The 27689-nt window shown below is 46.5% G+C and overlaps 1 protein-coding gene across 3 annotated transcripts in view; it reads left to right on the top strand.

The window, feature by feature from the left end:
* C6 (complement C6) overlaps window positions 1-27689 on the top strand; it is a 121799-nt gene that overhangs the window by 13662 nt on the left and 80448 nt on the right. For all 3 annotated transcript variants that reach the window (XM_053289754.1, XM_053289756.1, XM_053289757.1), the window contains exon 2: window positions 8529-8606. The gene's annotated coding sequence lies outside the window, so the exon portion shown is untranslated. The remainder of the gene's footprint in view (window positions 1-8528; window positions 8607-27689) is intronic.

Raw genomic sequence — 27689 nt, 5'->3', positions numbered from 1 at the left:
AGGGGATAATTCATGCTCACTACCACAAGACCAGCTCTCCTCCCCAATCCTAATCCAATCGAATTAGACATCAATGTGGGCAAATGAAGCACTGGGCAAACAAAGCTCTGAGAAGAACAGCATGGAAACAAAGCACATTTGTTTATAACACGTATCAGCAATCATCCTAAATGGGAGTTGCTCAAGCAGCCTGGGCTCAGCCTTAAATGGAACAACTGTTTATGGGCCCTTTCCAGAGCTCTTTTCAATTATGCGTTATTTCCATCTGTGCATGTCACAAATGTTTTGCTTGCCAAAAGCAATGAGAAGAGAACTCACCGTGGTTTGTTTACCCCTTAGAGAGAAATTGCAAAGTTATTCTAATAATGCAACGTGTAAGCACTTGCAGCCCAGTGCACACCTGCAATCCTCTTCTGTTATCTCCATATCATCTTGACAAAGAAGTCGTGAGCCACTGTGAGCAACTTACATTCAGCCTCCCTGCATCTTGCTGACAGCATGTGAATATGCCTCTTGCATTTATGGTTGAGGGCATCCAATTACATGGAGGTTCAGGGCATCCAGCTATTTAGGCCCCTCTCTTCTGCCCAAGAAATGTCGCATATGGGTACCTGTCATTGGGGAATTGGGGATCTCTAGGAAACTGAATGTAGGCACAAAAATTCCCCATGCCTCGCTTCTCACGTTTTGAGCCAGGAGAGAACAGCAGATCTTTCACAATCAAAATGGGGGTTGAAAATGTCGCAGGAGTTGACAAGGCAGGCAGCGCAGGCAATTCCTCCTTCTCATCATGGGACTAAAAGATGTGAGGGAAATTGTCAAGACATCTTTGAAGGAGCTGTGAGACACAACTGCCAAAGCTCCTTCCACATGGAGGATTCCGATTCCTAACAAGGAGCAGGCATTTCCAGCAGTGAAGAGCAAGAGAGAGAGAGTCAAGGAGGGGCTTGTGCCTTCCATGAGGCAGGGTGAGGCAATCCTACCTCAACAGGTTTTTGTCCTACCTCAGTCAGCAGCTGCGTAGGATGAACCTCTCCTACCCAGCTGCTGCTTCCCGCATGGTCAAGTCCTCCCTCCTTTGACCTTGGTTTCCGATCGAGAAAGGGGTGTGTGCTCTGCTCTCAGTTTAAGGTAGGAGATTTCTCCTGCCCCATTTATTTTATTTTCTCCCCCCATGTGAATAAGCCTATTATGCCATATGAGTGTTCAGATATCTGTACACTTGTACATGTTCCTGAGTGATTGATTGTACCTGCATTCATATTAAGAGGGCCCTCAAATGCAAGGTTCAGAGAGGAACCTCTATCCCTCAAATGCAGGGTTCAGAGAGGAAATGCACTGCTGTACCTGTGTACAGATCATATATAACATGGGAATAACTGTACCTGGGTACAGATCTGTATCTGCGTACACTGTACACAGATTGTACGAGTGTTAACATGATGCTCTCCCATCTGCATTTGGACATTCAGGAGAGCTCCCTCTCTGCAGTCTCTCTGAATGCAGAGAAAAGGGGGAACTGGCTGCCGGGGCTTCCTTCTTTAATGAAGGACAGCCCCAGCAGCCAGAGTGAGGGAGGGAGCAACCCTTCTGGTTGCAGAAGGGTGAGACTGCAGTGGCAGAGTTCTGGCATAATGCTGACACTGTGGAACTAGAGGTCCAGGCAGCGGACCTCACTACAAACCAAAGGAACAAAAGGCAGTTTGGGGAGGGAAAGTGCAGGTCAGTTTCTTCACAAAACTGTGGTTGCCCACATTTGGACCTAACATTTCTGAAACCGGAGGTGCCTTCACCTCTGGTTTCATGTTATGTGCGAATGCGGCCAGTGTTGTATTCCCCTGTTCCCTTCTGCACTTGAAGAAAAAATTTGAAGCCCAAATATACTCAGTGGCTCAGTAGGCAAGGCCTTACCTCAGCTCCTGGGGCTCTCAGTTTAAGTCACACACCCTGACAGAAATACAAGCAGTTTACTTTAGTATTAGCAGACACCTGTATTTTAGGCAGGAGTCTCATCTCCAGGAGTCATACGTGGAGATGCCAGGGAGTGGACCTGGGACCTTTTGCCTGCAAAACAGGTACTCTACCACTGAGCTACGGCCCCATCCCCTAAGGGTAATATCTTATAGCAGATAGTGCACGCATGTAGTCACCCATCCAAATGCAAACTAGCAAAGGGAGTGATTTATGGTTGCTACTGCAAGGCGATCTCTCCAAAGAGCCTCGCAAATCTTAAGAGTCACCCTTTATTCTGGGTCAGGTAAGAGTCTCATCTGGGGGCACCAGGGAAACTAAGTTAGTTTAATCAATAGAAATCAATTAAACTATGGGAACATTTCCTCTATCCAACTCCTCTGAATCCGTAGGTTTTTGAAGTGTTACAAGATGTGCAGCTTGTTCACCACTCTTGGAGCTTTAGGGTAGCATGCCCCATCACAGCTTTGAATTACATCTTGGATCTATAGGAGTATACTAATCTCTCAGGCCCTGAAATTAGTCCAATTGCCAGAGGAAAAGAGATGAGCAATTCCGTAAGGAATAAAATAAAATAAAATATTGTTACAGAGTAGATAATGACTACTTGGCCATCTCTTGCTTTGGCAGAATGCTAGTTGATAGTCCAGGAGGCCAGAGGATCTTTCTGAATGAAGCATTAATGGCCCTGGAAGGATCCTATTAGGGGAAGTCATAAGAGCTTAGAAAAATAGTGTGTCTGCCACTTGATGGGAGGGAATGGTGGGAAAGTAGAGGATGACTCATCCCTTCTCTGAGGGAGGGCAGGATGCCTCCTTGTCTTAAGGAGGCAATCATTAGACCACTTCTGAAGAAGCCTGAATTGGATCCCTCAGAGTTAAGCAATTACAGACCTGTCTCCAACCTCCCATGGCTGGGCAAGGTGATTAAGACAGTGGTGACCTCCCAGCTCCTGGCGGTCTTGGAGGAAACTGATTATCTATACCCATTTCAAATTGGTTTTCAGGTGGGCTATGGGGTGGAGACTGCCTTGGTTGGCCTGATGGATGATCCCCAATTGGGAATTGACAGAGGGAGTGTGACTCTGTTGGTCCTTTTGGATCTCTTGGCGGCTTTCAATACTATTGACCAGGCTTCCCCAACCTGCGGCTCTTCAGATGTTGCTGAACTACAACTCCCAGCATCCCTAACCACAATTTGTTGTGGCTGGGTATGCTGGGAGTTGTAGTTCACCAACATCTGGAGGGCCACAGGTTGGGTAAGCCTGCTATTGACCATAGTATCCTTCTGGAATGTCTGAATGGATTGTGGGTAGGCAACGCTGCTTTGCAGTGGTGGGAACAACTACTTTGCTCCTACCTCATGGGCAGATTCCAATGGTGTCTCTTGGAGACTGTTGTTCTTTCAAACCTGAACTTTTTAATGGTGTCCCTCAGGCCTCCATATTGTCTCCAATGTTGTTTAACATCTACATGAAAACGCAGCTACTCAGGAGTGGGCCTTCTCCGTTGCAGCCCCTGGACTTTGGAATATGCTCCCTGTTGAAATAAGAGCCTCCCCATCTCTGGCAACTTTTAAAAAGGCACTGAAGATACATTTATTCACCCAGGCTTCTAATCAGATTTATAGTTAGTATTTAAATATTGGGTTTTAAATGTTTTAATCTTTTAAATGATTTTCATGGTTAATGGATTTAATGTTTTAAATGAGTTTAACTGTATACCACCCAGAGACACAAGTTTTGGGCGGTATAGAAATATTTTAAATATAAATAAATAAATAAATAAATAAATAAAATTTCCTGTGAGTATAAAGAGAGAACAAAAGGAAGCAGTCTGAGATAGTCAAGTTGTGGAATATAGAGGCTGTACACATGATCAACACGTGGAGCCTAACCGGGTTAACTCCACACTGGTTAGTTAACTTAGTCCGCTCTCCCCACACATGAGCAGGGATCTGTCCCTGGGCGGCCAGATTGACCACCCACACAATTACTGGCTCCATCACGGAGCCGGTAGGGACAGCCAAGATCGGGGGTTGCTTGGCCCCCAGAAGTACCACGATGTCCCACGTGAGTGCACTGGGCATTCTGGAGAGACCCCTGAGGCTGGGAGGCTTGTTGGAGCGTCCCAGTTGGGGGTATGCTTGTGATTTGCCACACTGTGGAGCTGCACCACGGCGTCTCACAATAGGAAAAAACAGAGCACTTGCTCCGTTAACCTGGTTTAAAGGGAAGGGTGTTTCTGAAGGTTTGCTGCTGGAAGCCGTGTGGCTCCCATTGCAGCATACAACCGCACGGAACCGGGCTGGCCTCCCTTAGCGCTGTTCTGCACAGTTGTGGGACTAGTCTCATAGAGAGAAACAAATCACATTTTGGAGAGTATGGAATGGAAACTAAGAGAGAGGATAGAGAGTTGAAACACCTTAAGGGGCTTTCTCTCTGGTGCTCTTCAGTAACTCCTTGCAGGAAAGCCCTGCTATTTCAGTTTCATCTTCAGCTCAGCTTGTATATATTTGTAAATAAACCCACTATTATAAAGACACCATAAGCCTCCAGAGGAAGTTGCACTACTGGAAGTTCTCATCACTCAGGCAGGAATGCATGTAATAATATCATAAATGATCCTCATTTATTGCATAGGGCAGGGCATAAAATTGTGTAGATAATTTATTACATGTTATTTACAGATTTATTATTTGTTATTTCTCCGTGTAAACTGCCCTGAGCCATTTTTGGAAGGGCGGTATAGAAATTGAATAAATAAATAAATAAATAATAATAATAATATACTTATATCCTGCACTTATTTATGTACTACATCTATATCCTGCTCTTCCTCCAAGAAGCCCAGAACAGCATACAAGGTTAGGTTTATTCTCACAACAACCCTGTGAGGTAGGTTAGACCGAGAGATAAGTGACCAGCCTAGAGTCACCCAGTGACTCTCTCTCTCTCTCTCTCTCTCTCTCTCTATATATATATAGTGAATCTATATCCCGCTCTTCCTCCAAGAAGCCCAGAACAGCATACAAGGTTAGGTTTATTCTCACAACAACCCTGTGAGGTAGGTTAGACTGAGAGATAAGTGACCAGCCTAGAGTCACCCAGTGAGTTTCATGGCTGAATGGGGATTTGAACTCAGGTCTCCCCAGTCGTAGACCAACACTCTAACCACTACACCATGCTATCTCTTTAGATGGGTTGGGGTGGCTTGCATGGAGCTCACAGTGGTCTCCTCTCGGGGGAATGATCAGCTCCCCATCTGACTAGCTACAACCATGTCACTGTGCCAAGTGTTCCCAGGCTATTCACTGGGTCTAGAAACTAAGAATGCAAGTAGCAGACTGTAAGCTGGTTGACATGCTTGTTGAAGTTGCTGTCTAAATTAAGTCACAACTGTTTGATAGTGCACGGCTCAGAAGCAGCATGTGTGGGTCATTGAGTGTAATTAAATGCTATTAACATAATTACACAGGACTGAGTTACTTGTGCTGCTCCAGATGCTATCCTAACTTGATGGTTCCTGATGCTATTAACAGTATATGGCTTCCTTTAATGTTTCTTTGGGCTTATTGAGATAAACAAAGATTTATCCTCCTACTGCACTTCAGCCTTAGCTTGATACTCCTGCAAGTGTCTGTAAAGAGAGAATAGCACTATTTCTCTTCCCCGGGCAATGAATGGAGGTAGCCTTTCTGGGCTAACTGAGCAAAGAGGCACCTTTGAAAGTGGTGATTTTCTCATTTTTAGCAGGGTGAGGGCAACTGCCCCAATCCAACCCCAGCAAAGCATGCCTATAGTGGTTTTCGCTGGTGTCTAACTTACATTTAGATTGTGAGCCTTTTGGAGTTAGGGAAATATCTTATTCATTTTTCTGTGTAAACCTCATTGAGAACTTTTTTTTTTAAAGCAGTATATAAATATTTGTAGTAGTAGTCACCTTAGAAATGTAGAGGTATCTGAACAGTTTCTCACCCAGGCAAGCAAATAGGGAGGCCATGAAACTGACTAAGTCAAAAGACTGTTGGGAGTACGAAACAAGATGAAATAGATTAACAAGCCGCATTCGCACATAACGCAAAACTGGAGTTGAAGGGGTCAGAGGTTGCCAAACCTGTATGTCTGAATGCAGGAAACCCTTGTTCCACACAGAAAGTGACTCAATTGCTCTCCAGTTTGAACCCACAGGTTGTAGTGAGTTTTGCCACCCCAACCTGAGATTAACAGCTGCCTGTGTCACATGTGAATGCTGAACTGCACGCTTGGCTTTCTCAAACCAGAGTTGAAAAAGGAAGTGCCTCCCTCTCTCCAGCTGTGATGGGTTGTGTAGGCTGCCCTTCATTCAAGAAGGAAGCCGGCACAGCCAGTTCCCCCTCCTCTCTGCAGTCTCCCCAACTGCAAAGAGACTGCTCTCTGTTAGGTCTGAATTTGGACAGGAGAGCAGGGTGGAGATGGGGAGCTGAACCACGGAAATGCTTACTCGATTGAAGTCTACCATCAGTAGGGCTGTTTTTCTCTTATCATTCAGGTATTTTTTTTCCTGATTAGTTAGCAATGCTAGGTGAAAATATAAATTAGCATCCTATTCATGTTACTCGGAAAATTCTAAATAGCAACTTAACGTTTCAAGAACCCCGCTACCAACACCTACAATTTCCACCTTATTTTCTGGCCCCACTTCCATGCCTTTAATACCTGTAATAAAGAAAGCTGTCTTATACCAAGCCAGACCATTCGCCTGTCTAGCTCAGTATTGTCCAAACTGACTGGCATGAGGGGCTGTGGTGCTGTCGGTGTTCCCTGCAGCCTCTGCATGGCATCGGCACACACATGGCCGGCATGCAGCCCCGCACAGCTGTTTGGAAAGCGGGTACCACCAGCGGAAAAGTGGTGGGGTGGAGATGAACAGGAAAGGAGCTCCTTACCTGCTTTTAAAGGGAACCACTCCCTGCCCTGTCGAGCTGATTCAAACGCCCCACCACTCCCCACCCAAGCTGGTTTGGTGCTTCCCAGAGGAGGTGCTGAACCAGCTCGTACACATCCCTAGAAGCTGGCTTATGTGGTGTTGGGGCTGAGATTGGGGTGTTTTTAAGTTTGTTTTTAGTTTATTAGCACCTTAGATGTTACTTTGGCAGAGAGAGAGAGAGAGAGAGAGAGAGAGAGAGAGAGAGAGAGAGAGAGATCTATATAGATATATGTGCTGCTACCAATGATATAATGAAGCCTCTGTGATTCTTACGGTTTCCTTAGCCTGATAACATGGCTTTACAGATGTGAGGAGGGTTTTTGGCAGAAATCACATATGTCTCTTTAAAGCAAAACAAGAATATTTATTTAAGTTGATTTCTGAGGTTTGTTTGTTCACACTACTGTTCAGTAGGGCTGATATCTTGCTTGATTACAAACTGTTTTATCTTCTCACTGTACTTCGTTTCTTTATACACCATACATAACTGTACTTCACCCAGTCTTTATTTCAGACTGTCTTATTTCCAAATACCCAATCCTTTACTTTAGACTGTCTTATACATTTAGGTTACTCTCACAATCCAAAACTGTGTTCTACCTGGGTTTCAGAGCTGTGTGTGCTCTCAATTTTCAGTTGTGTAAAAGCAAAGTAGAAGGAAAACCTGGGTAGCTTTTCCTCCTAACTTGCTTCCACACATGCACTTCTATCCAGGTTTATCTCTTATCTGGCTTCCACACAACTAAGTATTGGGAACCCACACAGCTCCCAAACCTGGGTAGAACACAGTTTTGGATTGTGTGAATGATCTCTTTGCATCTCAGAACAAGTCCTCCTTGAGACTGTCCCTAACTCACATCCCCACTCCAATTGAACTTCTAACTCTCACTCTCTGCCTCGTGACTGACAGCAATCTGGGGTTCTAAGCTCATTTGCACAGAAGTGGCCCTGCACAAATTTCATCACTGCTTCTACCAAGTCAGACCATTCGTCCATCTAGCTCAGTATTATCTACACTATTATCTACACAACTCCAAGGCTGTAGACAAGAGTATCCCAACCCTATCCAGAGATGCCAGGGATTGAACCTGGGACCCTCTGTGCATGCAAACCAGATGCTCTACCACTGAGCTACAGCCCATCCCCTAAGGCAGAATTAGGCCACCCTGGCTGTCTCCAGCTGTTGTTGCACGACACCACCTATCATTCCCAGTCACAATAAATTGTGGCTAGGAATGATGGGAGTTGTAATTCAGTGACAGCTGGAGAACCAAGGGCAATGCTCCCATCCAAATTCAAGCCAAGGCAAACCCTGCTTAGCAAAATGGGACAATTCATGCTTGCTACCACAAGACCAGCCTTCTACGTTTAAAGGCATAGGAGTAGGGCCAGAAAGGTGTGTGGGGGTGGGGGTGGGGGAGTCATTCATACTTTATTCTTTTCCATCCTGTCTGCCCAGCAAAAAACCAATCAGCTATCCTAATTGTATACTGCGGTTAAAAAAACACACACCACCAAACAACACTGTAAACTGGTTACAGCTTTGACAGTTAAACCCCTTCTGAAGCTTTTCCATGTTTTTTTTACCAGCTGCCGGCTCATCGTTTTGCTATGTACTATAAACGTTACTATGACTCCCCACTAATGAGTTTTTCCTAATGGCAAAAGGTAAGCGTATACCTTTGTGGATAGCCAAGTCTGAAAGGGCTGGAATTGACTATGATGTTCTGGTGTTGTTTTCTGCCACTTCCCCAGCTGCTGCCAAATAATTTGCAGTTCATGAAAGGCTAATGGAGCCATAAACAAAGCACAGATGCCACCGTGACTTTCTTTATTGTGTCATGTTATAGAAATGGTCCTCTGGATATTACGGCTGTGGAGGCTGTGGGTGGATGGGGGTTGCCTGTCGGTTGTCATCAGGATAAATGGATCTATTCTTGCCCAGAGCCTTGGAGGTTGCCGGGCAGCCATAGATGATGCACACCAACATTTTTTACACTTGTTTATAATGTTGGTGTTTATATCTGGTAGGTTCTTTTGTTTATAGTTTTTATCATTCTTAGTTTTTACCTTTTAAAATAACTTCTAATTTGCAACTAATACTGGTTGTGGTTTTTAACCTGACTTTTTAACTTGTTTACTCCATTTGGTTGATTTTATTACTTTTATTGTATATTGTATCTATTCTATGGTTGTGAGCTGCCCTGAGCAATAGCGTACTGGAGGGGCGGTTATTATTTATTTATTTAATAATAAATTAAACATTTATTAATTAATAAATTTATTAAAATTTAAATAAATAAAATAAACAAGTGGAACCCGCACAGAGCATCTGTGCGACAGCACACTCCTGCCCCAGTCCCCGCTGCCCTCCATCCGGGCCCCGCTGCCGCACCTCCTCCTTACCGGGCGGTGGGTCATTTTCTCTCCCTCTGTGTGGCGACGGGCCATTTTCAGCCTGGTCCCGCTGCCACCACGCCTCTTCCTCACTGGGCAGCAGGCTGCTATTTTCAGCTGGGCACCGCCGGCATTGCGCCTCCTCCTGAGCCCTCCGGCAGCCTCCTCTGGGCAGCGGGGCTTTGCCCACCACCTGGCTCCCTCCCTGCTGCCTCCCTCCCAGCCAGCCTTTTTTGGGCGGCTGTGTCGCCACAGTGTCACCTCCTAAGCCCATTGTCTGTCCCGGCACTGAGCAGCAGCTCCGCCCCACCTTTTCATTGGTCGTGGCTGCAGTGGGGGCGGTGCTTGCCAAACATCCACACGCATCCCTTCACATCCCCACCAGTTCTCTACTCAGTTGGCCGTAAGAGAATTAAATATATAGATAAATACAAGCATTGTTAGCTCATTTCGGTAGGTTATCCTACAAAAAGGACATGATTCATAATTTCTATGTTCTGGGGCGGAGTCCCAATCTTAGCTCCCTTCTCCAAGAACATACAGGTTTGAGGGATCTTCTGAACTGAGTAATGCGGACAGCAGGGAAGAGGTCTGGGTATATTCTACTTCAGTAAATATGGTCTGATCCATACTCTCCTCATGTTGATGAATAGGAACAAGAAGCCACTTTATACACGTTGGAGATGCAGCTCCTGATGGTGACTCTTAGCACCAGAACCTTATTGACTGCTAGGGGTACTAGGGGTAGAGATAGTAAGCAAGGGATTTCCTTCTCTGACTGTGATTTCCCTACTTTACTTCCTCTTTGTTAGACTGATAGTCTCAGGTTTCATTCTCTCACTTGGAGAGAGTTTAGTCTTCTCCCTTTCCCTCTTCCTGTATGCAACTAGCAACTAGGCGTGTAGGGCTTAATCTATCTCACTGATGAATTTTGTAAATAAACCACTTTATTTAGAACTTTAACTTCATGTCTCCAGCCAATATTAATTAGCAGTGTTCTCCTTACCCATGCAAATCCACTGCAGCTGGGGCAGATAAAGAAATCTCCACTACATTCTCTCTAACAGGGTTATGGGTCCAAAGAACCCAGAGAAAGCACCCAAAAGCAAACAAAGCCCAGTGAAAGCAGGTAAAGAGGCACAGTAAGTAAGTAGAAAGCCTGCTTGATTTGATAGGAGTTCCAGAGGAAAAAGGTAGGGAGCTTTTTCATAATGGAGACAGCAGCACAGGGACAGCCAGTGATCCCAAGGCTCAATGGATTTAACTATGAGACCTCGTCATTTAGGATGGAGCTGAAAAATATTTTGCTGGAAGACAGTCCTGAAGCAGCTAGAGAACAAGCAGTATGGGGTGCTAAAAATAGAATAGTCTATGGACTCATCTGCTTGATTGGGTTATGTGACCCAATCATTGTGCATTTGAGAAATACCAGGACAGCTAAAGAAGCTTGGGAGACTTTAAAATGCTTTTATGCTAGAAAGACAACTAATACTAACATTGATCCGATTGTCAGACTGTGTAATATGAAACTCAGAGAAGGATATAATTTAACTGAGCATGTTAATCAATTCCTGGGCATTGTAAAGAGATGTGCACAGGAAAATTTAAGACTCCCAGATGAAGCAAATGTTGGATCTATTTTGAATAGTCTGCCTGAGAGATTGCAAGTGATATGTTTCATTTTGGAATCAAAAGAGGAAATTGATTTGAAATTTGTGGTTTCTAGAATTCAGGATTTTGATATGAGATCAGATGCAATCCTTAGTGAGCTCTCTGACAAAAAAATGTCAGGTTACAGCATTTCAAACCAAGCAAAAGAGCAAGGTGTGTTGGATGTGTAGGAAGCTAGGCCATTTGCAAGTGAATTGCCCTCAGAATAAAGGCCCTGGCCAACACCTTGCTGAAAGAAATTCCAAGAGGGATGACTCATTACCCAGAGCTCAAATTACTCCAGTGTGTGGACACAGAGCTAACAGAGATTCCAAGAAAAAAGCAGAAAAGAAATGTGTCGTAAAGTCAGAAACTTTTGAATCTTTTGAAAGTGATGATTAAGGTGATTGTATAAATGACTATGGGAATCTAGTTGTTGATAGTGGTTCAACAGCAAATCTGCTTAAAGACAAACTATTTTGTGAGTTGGAGTTGAATGATAAAACCTAATAAGCCTGGCAGTTGGCAGAAAGATCATTGCAGAGGGCAGAAGGAAAGCAAAAATCAGATGCAAGTTGCCAAGGGAAAAGAGCATAACTTTGAGAATTGAGGGAACTCTTTTGACCGGGTCTCACGAACAGTGAGACCCGGTTTCCTTGGGTGAGTGGGAAGAGTGGGCTAAGCCTGCTCTCCCTGCTCACGAGTGGGCAGGGAGCCCTGGGCAGCCAGATCGGCTACCCACACGATGGCCGGCTCCAAGACAGAGCCGGTAGGGGTGGGGGGAGTGGGGACCGCGCGGCGAGCACACAGGGCATACTAGGGAGACCCCCAGAGCTGGGAGGCAGCTTTTCACCTCCCAGCTGGGGGTCTACTCATGAGTAGGCATGGCGTGAAGGTGCACCGCGGCTACTCACAATTGTAAAAAGCAGGTTTTCTGGAGCGCTCGCTCCGCAAACCTGCTCTTTACCAGGAGTTCTCGAGCGGGTTACCTGCTCAAGAACCACTGGGCTTGGATGCGAGCCCGGTGGTTCTTACGGTCAACAAAAATCGGGCTAGCCTCTGCTAGCCCGATTTTTGTTGATCGTGAGAATCGCCCCTTTATGTCCCTGCACTTAAAACCAGTTTAATTTCAATCAAATATGCCATGAGCAGAGGCTATGAAGTATAATTCAAGAATCAGCACTTTTATATCAGAAACAAACAGGAGTTGTTAATAAGAGGTTCTTTAAAGGAAAGTGGCTTGCCTGAGATTGATTGCATTAATGAGAAAGCCAATGTTGCAAAAGAATGTTTTTCTGCGGGGATTGGGAGGCTGCGGGGATTGGGAGCTGCCCAGCCCTTGGAGGTCCCAGGATGCCCTGTACGAGTGCGTGGGGCATTCTGGGGAGACCCCAGAGGCTAGGACGCTGCTTGTAGCCTCCTGGTTGGTTGGGGGTCTACTCGTGTGTTGCCATGCACTGCAGCAGCACATGATTAAAAACACAAGGTTAACAGAGGGCTTGCTCCATTAACCTCGTTTAAGGGGAGGGGGAATTATGTGGGCTAGCTGCCGTGGAACCACTGGGCTTGCCCATGAGCCTGGTGGTTCCGATGGTCACTAGAAAGAGGGCTAGGCTCCCTTAGCCCGCTTTCTAGATCATGGGAGTAGGCTCATTGTCTCCATGTCTCCTAATCAGCACTGCTCTCCTTACCTGTGCACTTCCACTGCAGCTGGGGTAGATAAAGAAATCTCCCCTTTCTAACAATACTGAGTCAGACCATTGTCCATCTACCTCAGTCTTGTCTACATGGACTGTTAGGGGCTCTTCAAGGTTTCAGCCAGGAGTTTCTCCCAGTCCTACCTGGAGATGCCAGAGAGTGAACCTGGAACCCGATGCTCTTCAGCTGAGCTATGGCCCAATCCCCTAAGGGATCTCCAGGTAGGGCTGAGAAAGACTCCTGCCTGAAACCTTGGAAAGCTGCTGTCGGTCTGTGTAGGCAATACTGAGCTAGACGGACCAAGGGACTTGATATAAGGTGGCTTCCTGTGTAACTGAGGTAATGTTCTTTGTCACCCCTTTGCTCCCCTAAATGAATTACTCTAAAGTCACTCCTGGGAGAAACATCACCTAAATTGTCAGACGTAAATGAGTGAGCAGATGGCATCAATACTGGGGGGGGGGGGGGGAATGACTAGTGTGGAAGGAGGCTGCATGTTATATAATCACCTTAGGCTGCAATCCCCAAGCTTCAGTTCAAGTAAAGCTCCCCCACCCCCCACCCCCCACCCAATTAGACCAGCTGGACTTCTCAGGATTCAGGAATATGTAACATTTTGGTGACAGCTGCAGTTTCACTGAAATCAATGGGATAGAGACAGCTGAGGTGCTTTTGAGATGCAGTCTTAAAGTTGCATTGGATATGTTGACATTGTGTGTGTGATGTGTGTGTGTGTTGCTTTTGTTTTTTAAAAAAGGCCTCTCAGATAACTAGTATGCTGGTGCTCTCTAGTGGTGAGGTTTGCTTTAAATTATAGGATATCAGTTTTGCTTGCAGTTATGCAATCCAGGATTTATTAATGCACCATTATTCCCTGCATATACCCAGGACATGACTTATTGGCCTCTGCAGGATCACTGCCTTGCTATACATCAGGTCAGACCAGAAGACTTTAGATTCCAAACAGGCAACAGCAGTATCTTGCTCCTAACTGAACAGCCTCATCAAACAGAGCTGCCAGTTTTAAACCAAAAAAATTACAAACCAGGCAATGGAAACTTTTCTTGGCAAGGAGACAGGGGATGGGGGAAACTTCCCCTCCTAAATTTCTGTGTATGAAACAAGCCAGGATCAGAAAACAAATAACTTTTTGAGTAATTTTTTAAAAAAACCCTGTTTCTTGGAAATGTCCTACTACTTTTCTAACCCAGAGCAGTATCTTACTTGCAGCTGCAGGCGTGGGAGGAGCTTTCATGGGGTGGGGTGAGGCAGATGCCTCAGGCAGTGGATTATTGGGGTGAAACATAGGAAACTGCCTTCTACCAGGTCAGACCACTGGCCCATCTAGCTTAGCATTGCCTATGCAGACTGGCAGTAGTTTCTCCAAGGCTGCAGGCAGGAGTCTCTCTCAGTCCTGTCTGGCTACCTCCAGCCTCAAAGGCAGGATGCCTCTGAGTACCAGTTGCAGGGGAGTAACAGCAGGAGAGAGGGCATGCCTTCAACTCCTGCTTGTGTCTGCCAGCGGCATCTGGTGTGCCACTGTGTGAGACAGGATGCTGGACTAGATGGGCCTTGGGCCTGATCCAGCAAGGCTACAGTATCTGGGGCTCTTTACTTTGGAAAAGAGGCAACTACAGGGAGACATGATAGAAGTATATACAATTGTGCATGGAGTAGAGAGTGGAAAGAGAGAAATTTTTCTCCCTCGCTCACAACACTAGACCCAAGGGCCATCTCATGAAACTGAACATCAGGAAATTTGGGATGGATAAAAGGAAGACCACACACCACATAATCAACCTATTGAATTCTCTGCCATGGGATGTGGTGATCGCCACTAGCTTTGATGGCTTTAAAAGGGGCTTAGACAAATTCATGGAGGACAGGTCTATCAATGGCTACTAGTCTGGTGGCTATAGGTCCCCTCTAGCCTCAGAGGTAGGATGTAGGGGTGTGCAGAGGTAGGATGTAGGGGTTCGGAGGTTCAAGGGTTCGATTCAGGGGTTCCATGGTTCGGGGTCAAACCGAACCCCCTCCCCTGCTATCGGGACCACCACCACCCTGCCAGTTTGTGATTTTTAAAAAAAAAATGTTTTAAGTGTTTTACCCCCTAGCCCCTTTGGGGGCTTCCTAAAGGCTGCCAGGGGGGTGGTCCACGAAGCTTCCCCTTCCCTCTGCCGGTCTCGTTAATCACCGCCATGGCCCATTCAGCCACACTTTCTGGCCGTTTGTGTATACAGGGTGGCAAAAATTAAAGAATGGCCACCGTGCATGCACAAATGGCCTCTACGAGGCCCTGGGCCATGCCAGGCCTCACAGAGGCCATTTGTGCATGCACGGCAGCAGGAAAAATGGCTGCTGTGTTGATCTATGGAGGCCAAATGGGCCAGAAAGTGCGGCCAAACAGGCCGCGGCGGTGATTACTGAGGCCAGCGGAGGGAAGGGGAACCTTCGTGGGGACACACACACACACACACAGCCTTTAGGAATCCCCCTGAAGGGGCAATGAGGTTAAAAAAAATTTTTTTTCAAATTTTTAATTTTAAAAAAATTGCGAACCCCCCCAGACCGAACCGGACCGGGGGGAGGGGGTTTGAAGTGGGGCCACACCGAACTGGTCCAGTCAGGTCCGAGTGCAGTTTGCACACCCCTAGTAGGATGCTTCTAAATACTAGTTGCAGGGGAGTAACAGCAGGCGAGAGGGCATGCCCTCACCTCTTGCTTGTGGGCTTCCCAGAGGCACCTGGTGGGCCGCTGTGTGAAACAGGATGATGGACTAGATAGGCCTTGTGCCTGATCCAGCAGGGCTGTTCTTATGTTCTTATCCCGCTCACCCAAATGAATACATCCCCATTAGCTAAATTATCTTTTTAGCCACCTCTCAGTTTTTCCCTTCTTTACTCTAGTGGTAAGGAGTCCCTGTCTTGGAATTGCACAGCAGAGGGAGGATGTGAGGTGGAAACTGCAGCCCAATCAAAATTGTAGCTATATGGGGTTGTTAATTTGAGAGAGTAAGTTAGGTCAGGAGTACTCAAACTTGGATCCCCAAGTATTGGACTACAACTCCCATCATCACCTGCCACAATGGCCTTTGATTATTGTGGCTGGGGGTAGTGAGAGTTCTATTCCAACAACATCTGGGAACCAAAGTTTGAGAACCCGGGGCTTAGGTTAACATTTGGGTGTGGGAGGGTGTGTGGGTGTGTTGCATAATGGGAGAGGATACATTTTTTTCCAGCCAGGTTCACAGAACAGAGAATTTTGTGCTGCAGTACTAGAAATAAATAAAACCACTTCTTAAAGGATTAATTTGGTTCCACACTCTGTGCCCTAGTATAGCATTTGTTTTGGTCTGCATATTTTTGTCATTGACAAATTAGACTCATTACAATAATAAAGCTTTGCACTTTGAAGCTCCTAGCATCAAAGAAATGATAATAGATTAAAGCTTCACAAGAAATATGCATTAGGTATTACAAATGAAAACACGAAAATAAAAATGGGACAGAAGATGGGGGGGGCACCTGGGTGACATAGCAACCTGCATACAGCTGGCCTGGATTGGAAGAACCAGCATCAAAACTGTGAACATTCGAATGAAGTATATCAGAAGGGAATCCGTGTATTCATTTTTACAGTCTACTGATATTTGGTGGGGTGGAGATATTTCCAGAGCAACTAAAGGCGAAGTAATTCAGAATCTGAACATGCATGAGTGTCATGCCAAACTACATCTTATGCTAAGCCCATCATTAACAGACGGAGCGCTTTCTCACGATCGATGAGAAGGGCTTGAGACCGCACAGCAAGGAAGACTTGAAAAGCTTACCTTCCCTGCAGACTATCAGTTTTCTGGGTCTGGGTGCGGAGATTGCGTGCCCACACGTTAAGCTGCTTCCTCTGGCAGCGTGGGAGGTTGGGGGCCGAGACGCGTCATCCTGGCCCCCAGAAATCCCATAACGCATCGCACAAGTGCACGATGCATTGTGGGTATGTCCCAGCAACAGACAGGAGCCCTGCAGTCTGCAAACACTCAGGGCTGGCAGACAATCCAGAAAACAGGGCTAAGGGATTGCTCGCTCCCTTCACCCCATTTAAGAGGCTGGCCTCTTTGGTGGGTTTGCCAGGATCGGGAGTGATCCTGCCGGTTCTTACAATCAGCCAAGACTGGGCTTGGCTTCCTTAGCCCAGTTTTAGCTGATCGTAAGAACAGCCTCTCTTCCTTTTTTTTTTAATAGGGTGGGTTCACACAGAGCAGGAAGCCTGCAGTTCCAGCATCTCAACTGTTGGCTGCCCCATAAAAACCGTTCTCCAGGCAGCTCACAAAGTAAAACAATAAAACTACTGAATAAACAAAGTTAAAACACATTAAAAGCAAAACAAACAATTGTAAAAAAAATTAAAAATTTTTTTAAAAAGAAAAGCTTTTAAAAGACCTGGGTGACAGAAAGGTCTTCACATGGCATCTAAAAGAACTAAGTGATGATGCCAGGCGAGCCTCACTGGGGAGGATATGCAACACCCTTGAGGCAGCACACACACACAAGTAACAGCTTCCCAAACAAAGAACTTGCCTGGGCGTGGTCAGGGGGAAATGGGTGGCTGGGATGGGTTGGGAAAAGATTTGCTATGCAAACAAGGGCTGCTATGTGTGAAGGAAAGGAATAAAGAAAGGCAACTGAGAAAAAGGAAGCTCATAGGATCAAGGAGAGATGAAGGGGCAGGAAGCCAGGGTGTGGTATATAGTAGAGTCAATGATGAGGCTGTTGGGACTGGACTCTGACTACATTCACACGTAATGTGGAACCACTCCCCACCACTCTCTCATCCAAATCTGGACGTCACAGAGAGTTCCCTCTCTGCAGTCAGTGAGACTGGAGAGGAGAGGAGGAACTGGTACCTGAGCAACCTTCTTGACTAAAGGACAGCCCTGGCAGCCAATAGCAGCCGGAGTGAGGGAGGAGCTTCCTCCTCAACCTCTGGTTGCTGAACTGCAAGACTGTGGTGCCGCATTTGGACGTAACCCTGGCACCGCTAAACCGGAGGTCCAGGTGGCGAAACGCACTACAAACCAAAGGTAAACATCAGATTCTGTAGAGGGAAACTGTGGGTCCATTTTTAGTCAGAACTGCAATTGCCCGCATTTGGATGTACACAAATTGTAACTGGAGGCCCCTTCACCTCTGGTTTCATGTTATGTGTGAAATGTGGCCTCTGTGGTAAGCCTGGGAGGCAAACAGAGGCTGAAGGAAAGGAAGCAGCTTTGGGAGATGAAGGCAGAGAGTGCTGGAACCCCTTCACTTCTGGCTCTGAGATTCAGCTAGGCTTGAAGCCAAAACAGTAAAGGCCTGCAGAGAGGCTTTGCATTGCAGGCTATTCCATAAACAGGGTGCCACTGCTGAAGAGCCACATGCCACACCTCACTTGGTAGGGGTACGTGTAGCAAGGCCTCTGAGGAAGGTCTTAAAGTCCAAGAAGGGACATACAGAGCAAGGCACTCTCTCAGGTAACTTAGTCTCAAGCCCTTTAGGGCTTTAAAGGTTAAAATCAGCCATTTAAATTGGACCTGTAAATGGACTGGAAGTTGGTGCAGCTGATGAAGCACTGGTGCGATATGTAGCTAAAATGTGGGATTGACACCCCCAATATGCTGGATGGTGAACTACTTGCTTGCTTCCAGTCTAGGGCTTAAGAGGATGAGAAGGAAAATTGGTATGGGGAAAAACTGGAGTGTGTGTCTGATGGCATGCATCCCCTGACCCAAATGTCCTCCCCCTTTGAGATCTTTTGAACTCTCTGAGGGTCCTTCCCCTTCACAGCTTAAAGGGTTTTTGTGGAGGATGGTTACTTGTGATTGGAGGGGAAAGTGCTTCTTCTCATTCATAACAGCACCCCCCCCACACACACACACACACTCAAAGGACTACTTAATTTGTGAGGGATATAGACACCCCCCACACATACACCTTCCCCCACTAACTTAAAAGGTCCAAGAAGGACGAAAGTTGGGGTCAGGGGGATGCATGCCATAAGAGATTGACCCCCTTAACTGCATTTTCCTTCTAAGCTCCCATGCAATGCAGGGATGGGATTAGCCCTCCCGCTGTTCACTGTATTGAAAAGTTCTGGGATGCCTGCTCCAGGTGCAAAACTGAATGCTTTCATCAGATGCATACATTTCTTTGCCAGCTCTATGAGCGAGTCACTGAGGTCACCGGATGCGGCAGAGTAGAAGACCAGCTTCGCCAAAGTCCTACTGTAGCTGGCAGTAACATAGCAAATGAGTTCCACCATGTATGTACAGAAGTTAAATCTCAGAGTGGCCACAGGAATGTTTGGCAATAAAATGCGAAACATTTTCCACGTAGGGACCTCATCTGTACTCCCAAGCATGGAAGATTCCTCCATTGTTTATTCCCCCTGCCCCTACGATTCCTCATGTCCCAAACTTGTTGCATATTTGAAGCAGGCAAAATTCAAGCATTGTTGCATGTCTGAAATACGTTATTCACTGAATTGTTCTTCTTGACTTGTAATACTAATTGCGGGTTTCTCTCCCATACAAGAACATACAAGTGATTGAATTGTACCAAACCATGGAAAAGGTCTCTGTCAGAGTAACACAAAAAGTCCCATACTACAAACGTTTTAGACACCAGTTGGTCTTAATTATTATTAATTACATTTTTATGCCATCCTTCCTTCAAGGTAGGGGCTTAGAGCACCTTTCTTATCAGGGGCTTAGAGCACCTTTCTTATGAGGCAGGATTACAACACCTGGGGCTTTTTAGTTGAGAAAAAAGATGACTGTGGGGAGACATGATAGAAATCTATAAAATCATGCATGGTGTGGAGAAAGTGAAATTCTTTTCCCTCCCACACAACGCTAGAACCAGGGGCCACTCCAAGAAACTGATTGCCAAGAGGTCTAGGACCAACAAACGGAAGTACTTTTTCACACAACGTGTGATCCACTTGTGGAACTTTCTGCCACAGGATGTAGTGACAGCCATCAGCCTGGATGGCTTTAAAACGGGTTTGGATGACTTCATGGAGGAGAATTCTATCAATGGCTGTTGGAGGGCTGTGGGCCATCTCCAGCCTCAAAGGCAGGATGCATCTGAGTACCAGTTGCAGGGGAGTAATGGCAGGAGAGAGGGCACGCCCTCAACTCCTGCCTGTGGCTTCCAGCGGCATCTGGTGGGCCACTGTGCAAAACAGGATGCTGGACTAGATGGGCCTTGGGCCTGATCCAGCAGAGCTGTTCTTATGTTCTTATGTAAGGAGATGAGGGCAGAATACATTTATTTCACTTACTTACTTACAGGGTTCTCCCCTTCCATACTATCCTTACCAGAATGCTGTGAGGTAAATTAGACTGAGAGATAGTGGGGCTATTCTCACAATCAGGCAAAATAGGGCTAGGAAAGCCTAGCCCGATTTTGCCTGACCGTGGGAGCCACCGGGCTCGCAGGCGAGCCTATTGGCTCCCAGGCGGTTAACCCGCCTAAGTAGCCTGCCCCTAAAACCGGGTTTGTGGAGCAAGTGCTCTGCAAACCTGTTTTTTTTTAATTGTGAGTAGCTGCGGCGCAGCGCTGCACCGTGGCTACTCACAAGGAGCCCCCGGCGGGGAGGCGAAAAGCTGTCTTCCGGCCCTGGGGGTCTCGCCAACATGCCCTGCGCACTCGCGCAGGGCATGCTGGAGCTTCCGGGGGCCAATTGACCCCCACTCCCCCCAGCCCCTGCTTGCTCCATCCCGGAGCCGGCAATCATGTGGGTGGACGATCCGGCCGCCTAGGGCTCCCTCCATGATCATCTGTGGGGAGAGCGGGCTTAGCCCACTCTCCCCGCTTAGCTGCAAAAACCGGGTCTCACTGATTGTGAGACCCGGCTCAGTAACTGGCCCAAGGTCATCTTGTGAGTTCCATAGCTGTTTCAGGATGGAACCAATCCTGTTCTGCCAGTCTAACCACGTCATCACACTGGCTCCAATAAAATCCATTATCTTCCTAATTCTCTTTTGTTCCATTGGACCTAAATAGGCTCCCAAGATATTTATCTACAAGCTCATGAAACACCTGGCTGCAGTGACACCCCTCTATTATTTCAGATTCCTTTTGAGCAATGTATTAATTTGATGTCAAGGAATGAACCCAAGCACTGAGGGGGGAAAAATACTAATGTATCTTCTTGATTGCTGAAGAAGTACATCCTTAAACAAAGCTTGGTTTCTTTTTGAGTACAAAACTGTGGTATGCTGCTTAGTTGCTACTGCCAGTTGCCACGGTAACCACCGTTATTAAATTCTTCATTAAAATCAGGAAAGTAAAGCAGTTGTGCTAACAACGTAAAGGTATAAAAGTTTCCTTTCTATGTTTAAGTGTAGTATATCATTTTTTCCCCAAATTCAATTTTTATTGATTTTAACAATAGTAATATTATCATTAACAAATAAACAAAAGTGGACTTCCCGCACACATCTCTTCGTGAATCATCAGCTATAAAATTTACCCTTGCTATAATAATAATAATTCAAAACATAAATTTAAACCCTTACAAACACAGTTAGTCTACCCAACCTGCAACTTTTACTAAATTTGAAACCCTGCTGTAAAGTCCATAGTAGGAAAATAGTTCTTTAAATACAACAAAAATGGTTTCCAATCTTCTTTGAAACATTCTAAGTAGTATATCCTTTTTAGGTAAACAAAGTCCCTGGTTTGTAGCATCAGACGCTCGAGTCATATATTACCAGCATGGTTTGGAAGCTGCTTCACTGTGGTCAACAGGACCTGGCATAGGAGCGCCAGGATCGGGACCAATCCTGGCAGTTCTCATGACCAGCCCTACCCAGGCTAGTGCTCTCCTACCTGGCTAGAGCTGGTCACTGTGGTCCCAATTTTTGGTTGTGTGGAAGCAAGGCTAGAGGAAAACCTGGATAGAAGTGATTGGGGCGATTCTCACGACCAGCAAAAACCGGGCTAGGAGAGCCTAGCCCGATTTTTGTTGGTCGTAAGAACCACTGGGCTCGTAGCCGAGCCCGGTGGTTCTTGAGTGGGTAACCAGCTTGAGAACCTTTGCTAAAAAGCAGGTTTGCAGAGCGAGCGCTCCAGCAAACCTGCTTTTTAGGCTTGTGAGTAGCCGCGGCGTGGCTTTGCGTCACACCTACTCATGAGTAGACCCCCGGCCGGGAGGCGAAAAGCCGCCTCCCGGCTCTGGGGGTCTCCCCAGTATGCCCTGTGCGCTTGCACAGGGCATACTGGGGCTTGTGGGGGCTGTGCGGCCCCCACTCCCCCCAGCCCCCGCCGGCTCCGTGACGGAGCCGGCCATCATGTGGGCGGCCAATCCGGCCGCCCAGGGCTCCCTGCCCACTCGTGAGCAGGGAGAGCAGGCTTAGCCCGCTCTTCCCGCTCACCAGTAAAAACTGGTGAAAACCGAGTCTCGCTGCTCTAACCGAGTCTCACTGATCTCAAGCAAACTTCCTCCCCTGGCTGTTCCTGAGGCTGACCTTTTGGGGGGGTTACTCCAATCATTCTGCAGTTCAAGAAGGGTTAGGAGCCCACCTCGTCCCCTGGGAGTCTGACATAATGTATGTACTGATATGCTTGCCAGTGAAGCACGTCCATAGCACATTTGTTTATGTATGCAAATATAAACAGGCACATTTCGTTTTTAAAATATTTGCAACCTGGGAAGGCGCAGACCCCCACTCACAAAAGGAAAGGAAAGGAAAGCCAAGGAAAAGCCCCTAACCTATCATCTACGGGGTAGCTTTAAGCCATTTCAAGTCCCTACTTAACCACGTCTTGGATGATGCCAGATTTTTTAAAAAGTCATTCCCCCCCACCGCCAGAGTCATTTAGGAGGAATTGGCATTAAAAAAATGCCAGATTTTTAAAAAGTCATTCCCCCCCCCAGAGTAAATGTATTTCAGATTATGTTGGCCATAATATTGCCATCCTTGCAGCCTTTTGGAAATCAGGGAAATTAAAAAAATGTTCACAATAGCTGTCAGACTGTTTTGACTTCCTACCATTAAAATACAATTAAATTCATATTGGGAAAGTACATTATAAACTGCTTTATTCAGAGCAGCAGGTATAGAAATTCTTCTAATATGTATTTTTTCATTTAAGGCTGGAGACAGTTGATACATTTCCTGTTTTACTGAGGGTTTTTCATTAAAAATAAAAATATTAATCATCTCATCTCATCAGCTCTACACAAAATAGGATATAATTCAAATAGCCTTTCAGGTTTCATTGACATAGTCATGAATACCTTGATAAACTTCCAGTTTTTCCCTAGAGTTAGTAATTACAGGGGGGAAACACTCTAAATGAGTGTACGTTTAAATACATTATAAAAAGCAATGAGCAAAAGAGAAGGAAAGAGAAATGGGGAAAATAAAAAGGAAGATGATGAGGTGAGGCTTGGAGTTATGTTTTATCAACCCCAAAGCAATCAATAAATGGGAAAAAGATTCAATATCAATTCTGAAAATGATTTGATGGCTACATTGACCAATGTCAAGACTTACCCTTTGCCAACACACCAGGGTTTTCTGTTGCTGTATATGTGTGAGAAGAGGGGGGAGGGGGGGAGATATTTGGCAATCTCCATTCCCTCTGTAGTCACCGGAGTCTTCCAAAACTATGTCTTAGAGGGTTGGAGGACCTTCAGGGACATAATATCAGGAGACACAAGCTTTGCCAGATGTCAAAGGGAAGGGGGGGGGGGTTCATGAAAATTATGTCAGTCCTTGCATTATGGGAAACCCTGGTGCATCCGTGTAGGTTTAGTCTGGATGTCAGCCATAATGTGTACACACATGTTTTGTACCAATGTGTCCCATCTGGTCAAACCAATTGTCTGGCTACATGTCCCTGTCTCCTTTATCCAGCCTGGCTAGGCTTATCAGGACCGGCCTCAAAGCAAGGACAGGGAGGGGATTGAGCATTACCCTGTGCCTCCTCTGTCCCAGGCTGCTTGTTCCTTGTGTCTGCCCCTCTCCGGGTGGCCCTGACACTCTCCACCAGCCACCCTCTCATCCCTGGCCAGCTCTTTATATGCCTCCTCACAGGCTATGCATTGCCTGCCCCCAATTATGGGCCCAACTCCCCTCTTTATTACCTGTAATGGATTACCCCTTACACCTGTTGCCAATGACTCTCCCCTTTCTCCCTCCTCCTGCTCAGACCCCCTCCCTTCGGGAGGCATGCTGCTGATGTTATCCTCGCATGCCTCCCCTTTGGTCTTATCAGGGCTCAGCTCCTCCTCCACTGGAGCTGAGTCCCTGCTCGTTGGCAGTCTTTCCTCCGTCTCTCCCTAGCTGCCACCCATCCCTGTTGCCTTGGGCCCTCTCACCTCTCCATCCTTGGAGGTAAGGACAGCCGGCCTTGCCGGACACCAATTTCAGTAGATTCTTAAACAATGCAACTCTTTTTCTTTACCAGAGAAAACAGTGGGACAAATGTACACACTGATGCACCAAGCCTTCCTTCAAATTGCCTTCAACTAACTGAACCCTCCTTCCAAATTGATTAGGTTTCTCTCCAAGCAAGGGGAGGGTGAACAGGTAACTCGGGGGCAGAACACCTGTATTGCCTGCAGAAAGACCCAGCTTGGCAGCTCCTGTAAGGCTGGGGAAAGAAGACCCTGGTCTAAAACCCTGAAGAGTTGCTCCCATCTGTCCAGAGGTAGATGAACTCAAGAGCACGTTTTCCAGACCACGAGATCTGCAACGCTTAAAGTATTGCAAAGTGTAATGGAATGAGGCAGTGGTTTGAAACTTTGAGCACAGCAGTTCTCAGGCAGTATTATATGCAACATGACAAGGTTTTGCCCATCCGTATTGCCTGTCACTGCAGCATTTTCCCCAGGAGGGAGCTTCCATATTCCACCTCTGGAATGCATCCACTGGCCCCTTCTCCTCCTCAATTTCGGGCTAATGGGGTTGTGGAGGGAGAAGGAGATCGCTGACGTGATGGAACTTAAAATAAAAATAAAAATTCTTGGTGTACTTGCACAAATCCTTCAGCAGGGGGGAGCCTGTTCCAAAACCATGCCTTTTTGTCATTGTAGGTTTGCACAAGGCAAGCAAAGATAATTAAAAAAAAATAATCCAATGGTGGAGAAGGAGGGAGGAGTTAGACGGGAGGCGAGAGCTCCTTCAGTGAGGGTGTGAGGGCTAGCAATCTAAAGTGGTGGTGGGGGGTATCAGGCTGCCTGGGAGAAGGTCTGTGCCCCCCACCCCCTACACACGAGCAAGAGCAGAGGCTCCTCTGGGACTAGCAATCACGGGCTTTCCTTAACCCGGGCTGTCACCACTGCTGTTGCTTCCTCTTCCTGTCAGTGCTGGCTGGCAAAGCAACTCCAGAAAAGCAGTGGCTTTGCAAGGGGGAGGAGGGAGTGTGAAAGGGAGGGAGGGAGGTCAGACCCTCCCACCCAAGCAGCCCTCTGGAAGGAGAGCAAAATCAGTATGGTAAGATTATTTCATGGAAGGATCAGAGAGGGGCTGTAATATCAACCAATCCTTGCACTGCTATTGCAATTAGGATGGCATGGAGCCCCTGGTGGCGCAGTGGTAAAACTGCCGCCCTGTAACCAGAAGGTTACAAGTTCGATCCTGACCAGGGGCTCAAGGTTGACTCAGCCTTCCATCCTTTCGAGGTCGGTAAAATGAGTACCCAGAATGTTGGGGGCAATATGCTAAATCATTGTAAACCGCTTAGAGAGCTCCGGCTATAGAGCGGTATATAAATGTAAGTGCTATTGCTATTGCTATGGAAGTAAATGATTTAGTTCAATGGGCCTCCTCTTCAGAAGAATGCCAGGGAATGTGCTTTTGTCAGGGAAAGGGGTGGAAGGGAGCCTCTTGCCCACTACCCCCACTGTAAGCAGTACCTGCCTTCCCTTCCCCCCCAAATAAAATAATAATAATATCAATAAAATTACATCAATTACAGAAGTCTACACTACTCAGGACAACACAAATATGATATCTTTAATTTTCCTTTAGTTATCCTAGACCCTTGGAAAGGGCCCGATAATTGAAGTGCCAAATCCAGTCAACAACATCTGGCAGGCTGTGTGTAAAAAGCATAATAATATGATAACTGTCCACCCTGCAACATGCTGCAAGCATAAATAATGTGAAAAGCCTCCCTACGACTGAAAAATACAGCTACTTTCTTGCAACACTTTTGCCACGTTATAGGGCAATTGTGAAACAATGAAATCTGAAACAGGGCATGGGAAATATGAACAGTACCCTGCTGACAACGTAACGACACGGAGGTCATAACACGGGCAAAATGGAGGGGCTCTTAGTGAACACGTAACGAAACTGTTACAGCGTGTGATCTGGAAAACGCTGAGAAGGCAGTTTTATATGTTCACACAGGGCTTTGCTGGATCTGATCATCACATGTGGCGGGGCGGCCCTTTCATGAGGCAAGGTATGATGGCCACCTCAGGCAGCAGAGCACTGGAGCACCAGAAAGGTGGCAAGATGCTCCCCCTGGTGTAGGTCTTCGGAACTGATCTGACCTTGGTGTGCTTTTCAAGGAGCACCTCTCTTCCATGCCTTGCAAAGCTTGCAAGAAGGGAGGGAAGAAAGGGAGAGGCTGCTGGCAGCCTTCCCTCCTCCTTGCCTGCCTGCCTGCCACTTTCAAAGCTCACAAGGATCAGTTTTGAAAGGGGGCTGACCTCCACCTGTAAGGTGGGACAAAGCAAGCATTTGGCACAGATGCCACAATACCTTGGGCCACCCCTGACAGGTGGTGTGTTAGGAAAAAGCAAGAGCCATGCCTTTCACTTGATGTGTCCCTGTTTTGTTTTTTAAAATCCCAAACAGACCTTGAAGGGAACCAAGGAGAATATAACAGATCTTGGGAGAATATGGGGAACCTTTGTGTGCAGGAGGTCCCTGGCTCAGTTCCTAGTATTGCCAGCTAAAAATAGATCTCAGCAGTTGTTGGAGTTTGGAGGGCTTAGATTATTTATCTGCCTCACCTGCCATGGAGGTGCACAAGTGATAGCAGCGCTGCTAATGAATATTGTCTGGAGACACTGAGTTAGTTCTAAGTAGTTTATTTAGGAAATATATCCAATAGATAGGAAGCCTAGTGCCTAGTTGCTCACTACATCACGAGACTGGGGGAGGAAGGAGACTTAAGTTTGTCTCCCAGGCGAGAAAAAATTAAACTTGAGACTGTGGCCCAGTTCATACATAACAGGAAACCAGAAGTTCCTTCACCTCCAGTTTCCAAACCTGAATGTCCAAACCCGGGGAAATGGAATTCACGGGGGGAAGTGACCCGCAGTTTCTAGCACCAAACTCCACTTTTAATCTTTGTTCAGAGTGGAGTTTTGTCACTGCAAACTCCATTTCTGCAGTGCCAATGTTATGTACAAACGCTGGCACTACAGTTTGGGCCCCATGGAACTGGAGTGGGAGGGGAGGAAGCTCCTCCCTCAGTCTGGCCCAATTGGCTGTGTGGGCTGTCTTTCTGTGAAGAAGGAAGCCCACACAGCCAGCTACCATGCCTCTCTGCAGTATCACTGATTGCAGAGAGGCCCCTCTCCCCAATGTCCAAACGCGGATGAGAGAGCAGCGGGAAAGGGGGTGGGGCACTGAAGCGCAGGTCCATTGGACCCATGGTGTACAGCCTCTCTAAAGAGAATGTCTTCCCTAGGTGTGCAATAAGAAAGTTGGAGTGCTAGAATTCCAATAAATCCATGTAATTCTATTTCTGGGCATTGGCTGGTTTGGTTAATTAATAACTAATAAGAGTCTTATGAAATCAAGGGAGAAAGCCGTGCATGCTTGGATTTTGATTGATATGATAGTTCTGAATTTTGACTGATATGCTGGTACAAATTGACAATATATTGCTCCATAAAAATGTAGAGAATTGCTGTCACCAAAAGCAGAACAATTGCTTTAATTACCAGCAGCACATTTTAGGGGAATGCTGTTGGTTTAACTGGGGCAGTCCATAT

The sequence above is a fragment of the Hemicordylus capensis genome, chromosome 2 (assembly GCF_027244095.1).
Source record: "Hemicordylus capensis ecotype Gifberg chromosome 2, rHemCap1.1.pri, whole genome shotgun sequence".
NCBI classification, from domain to species: domain Eukaryota; kingdom Metazoa; phylum Chordata; class Lepidosauria; order Squamata; family Cordylidae; genus Hemicordylus; species Hemicordylus capensis.
This window is presented reverse-complemented; position numbering and strand designations above follow the sequence as displayed.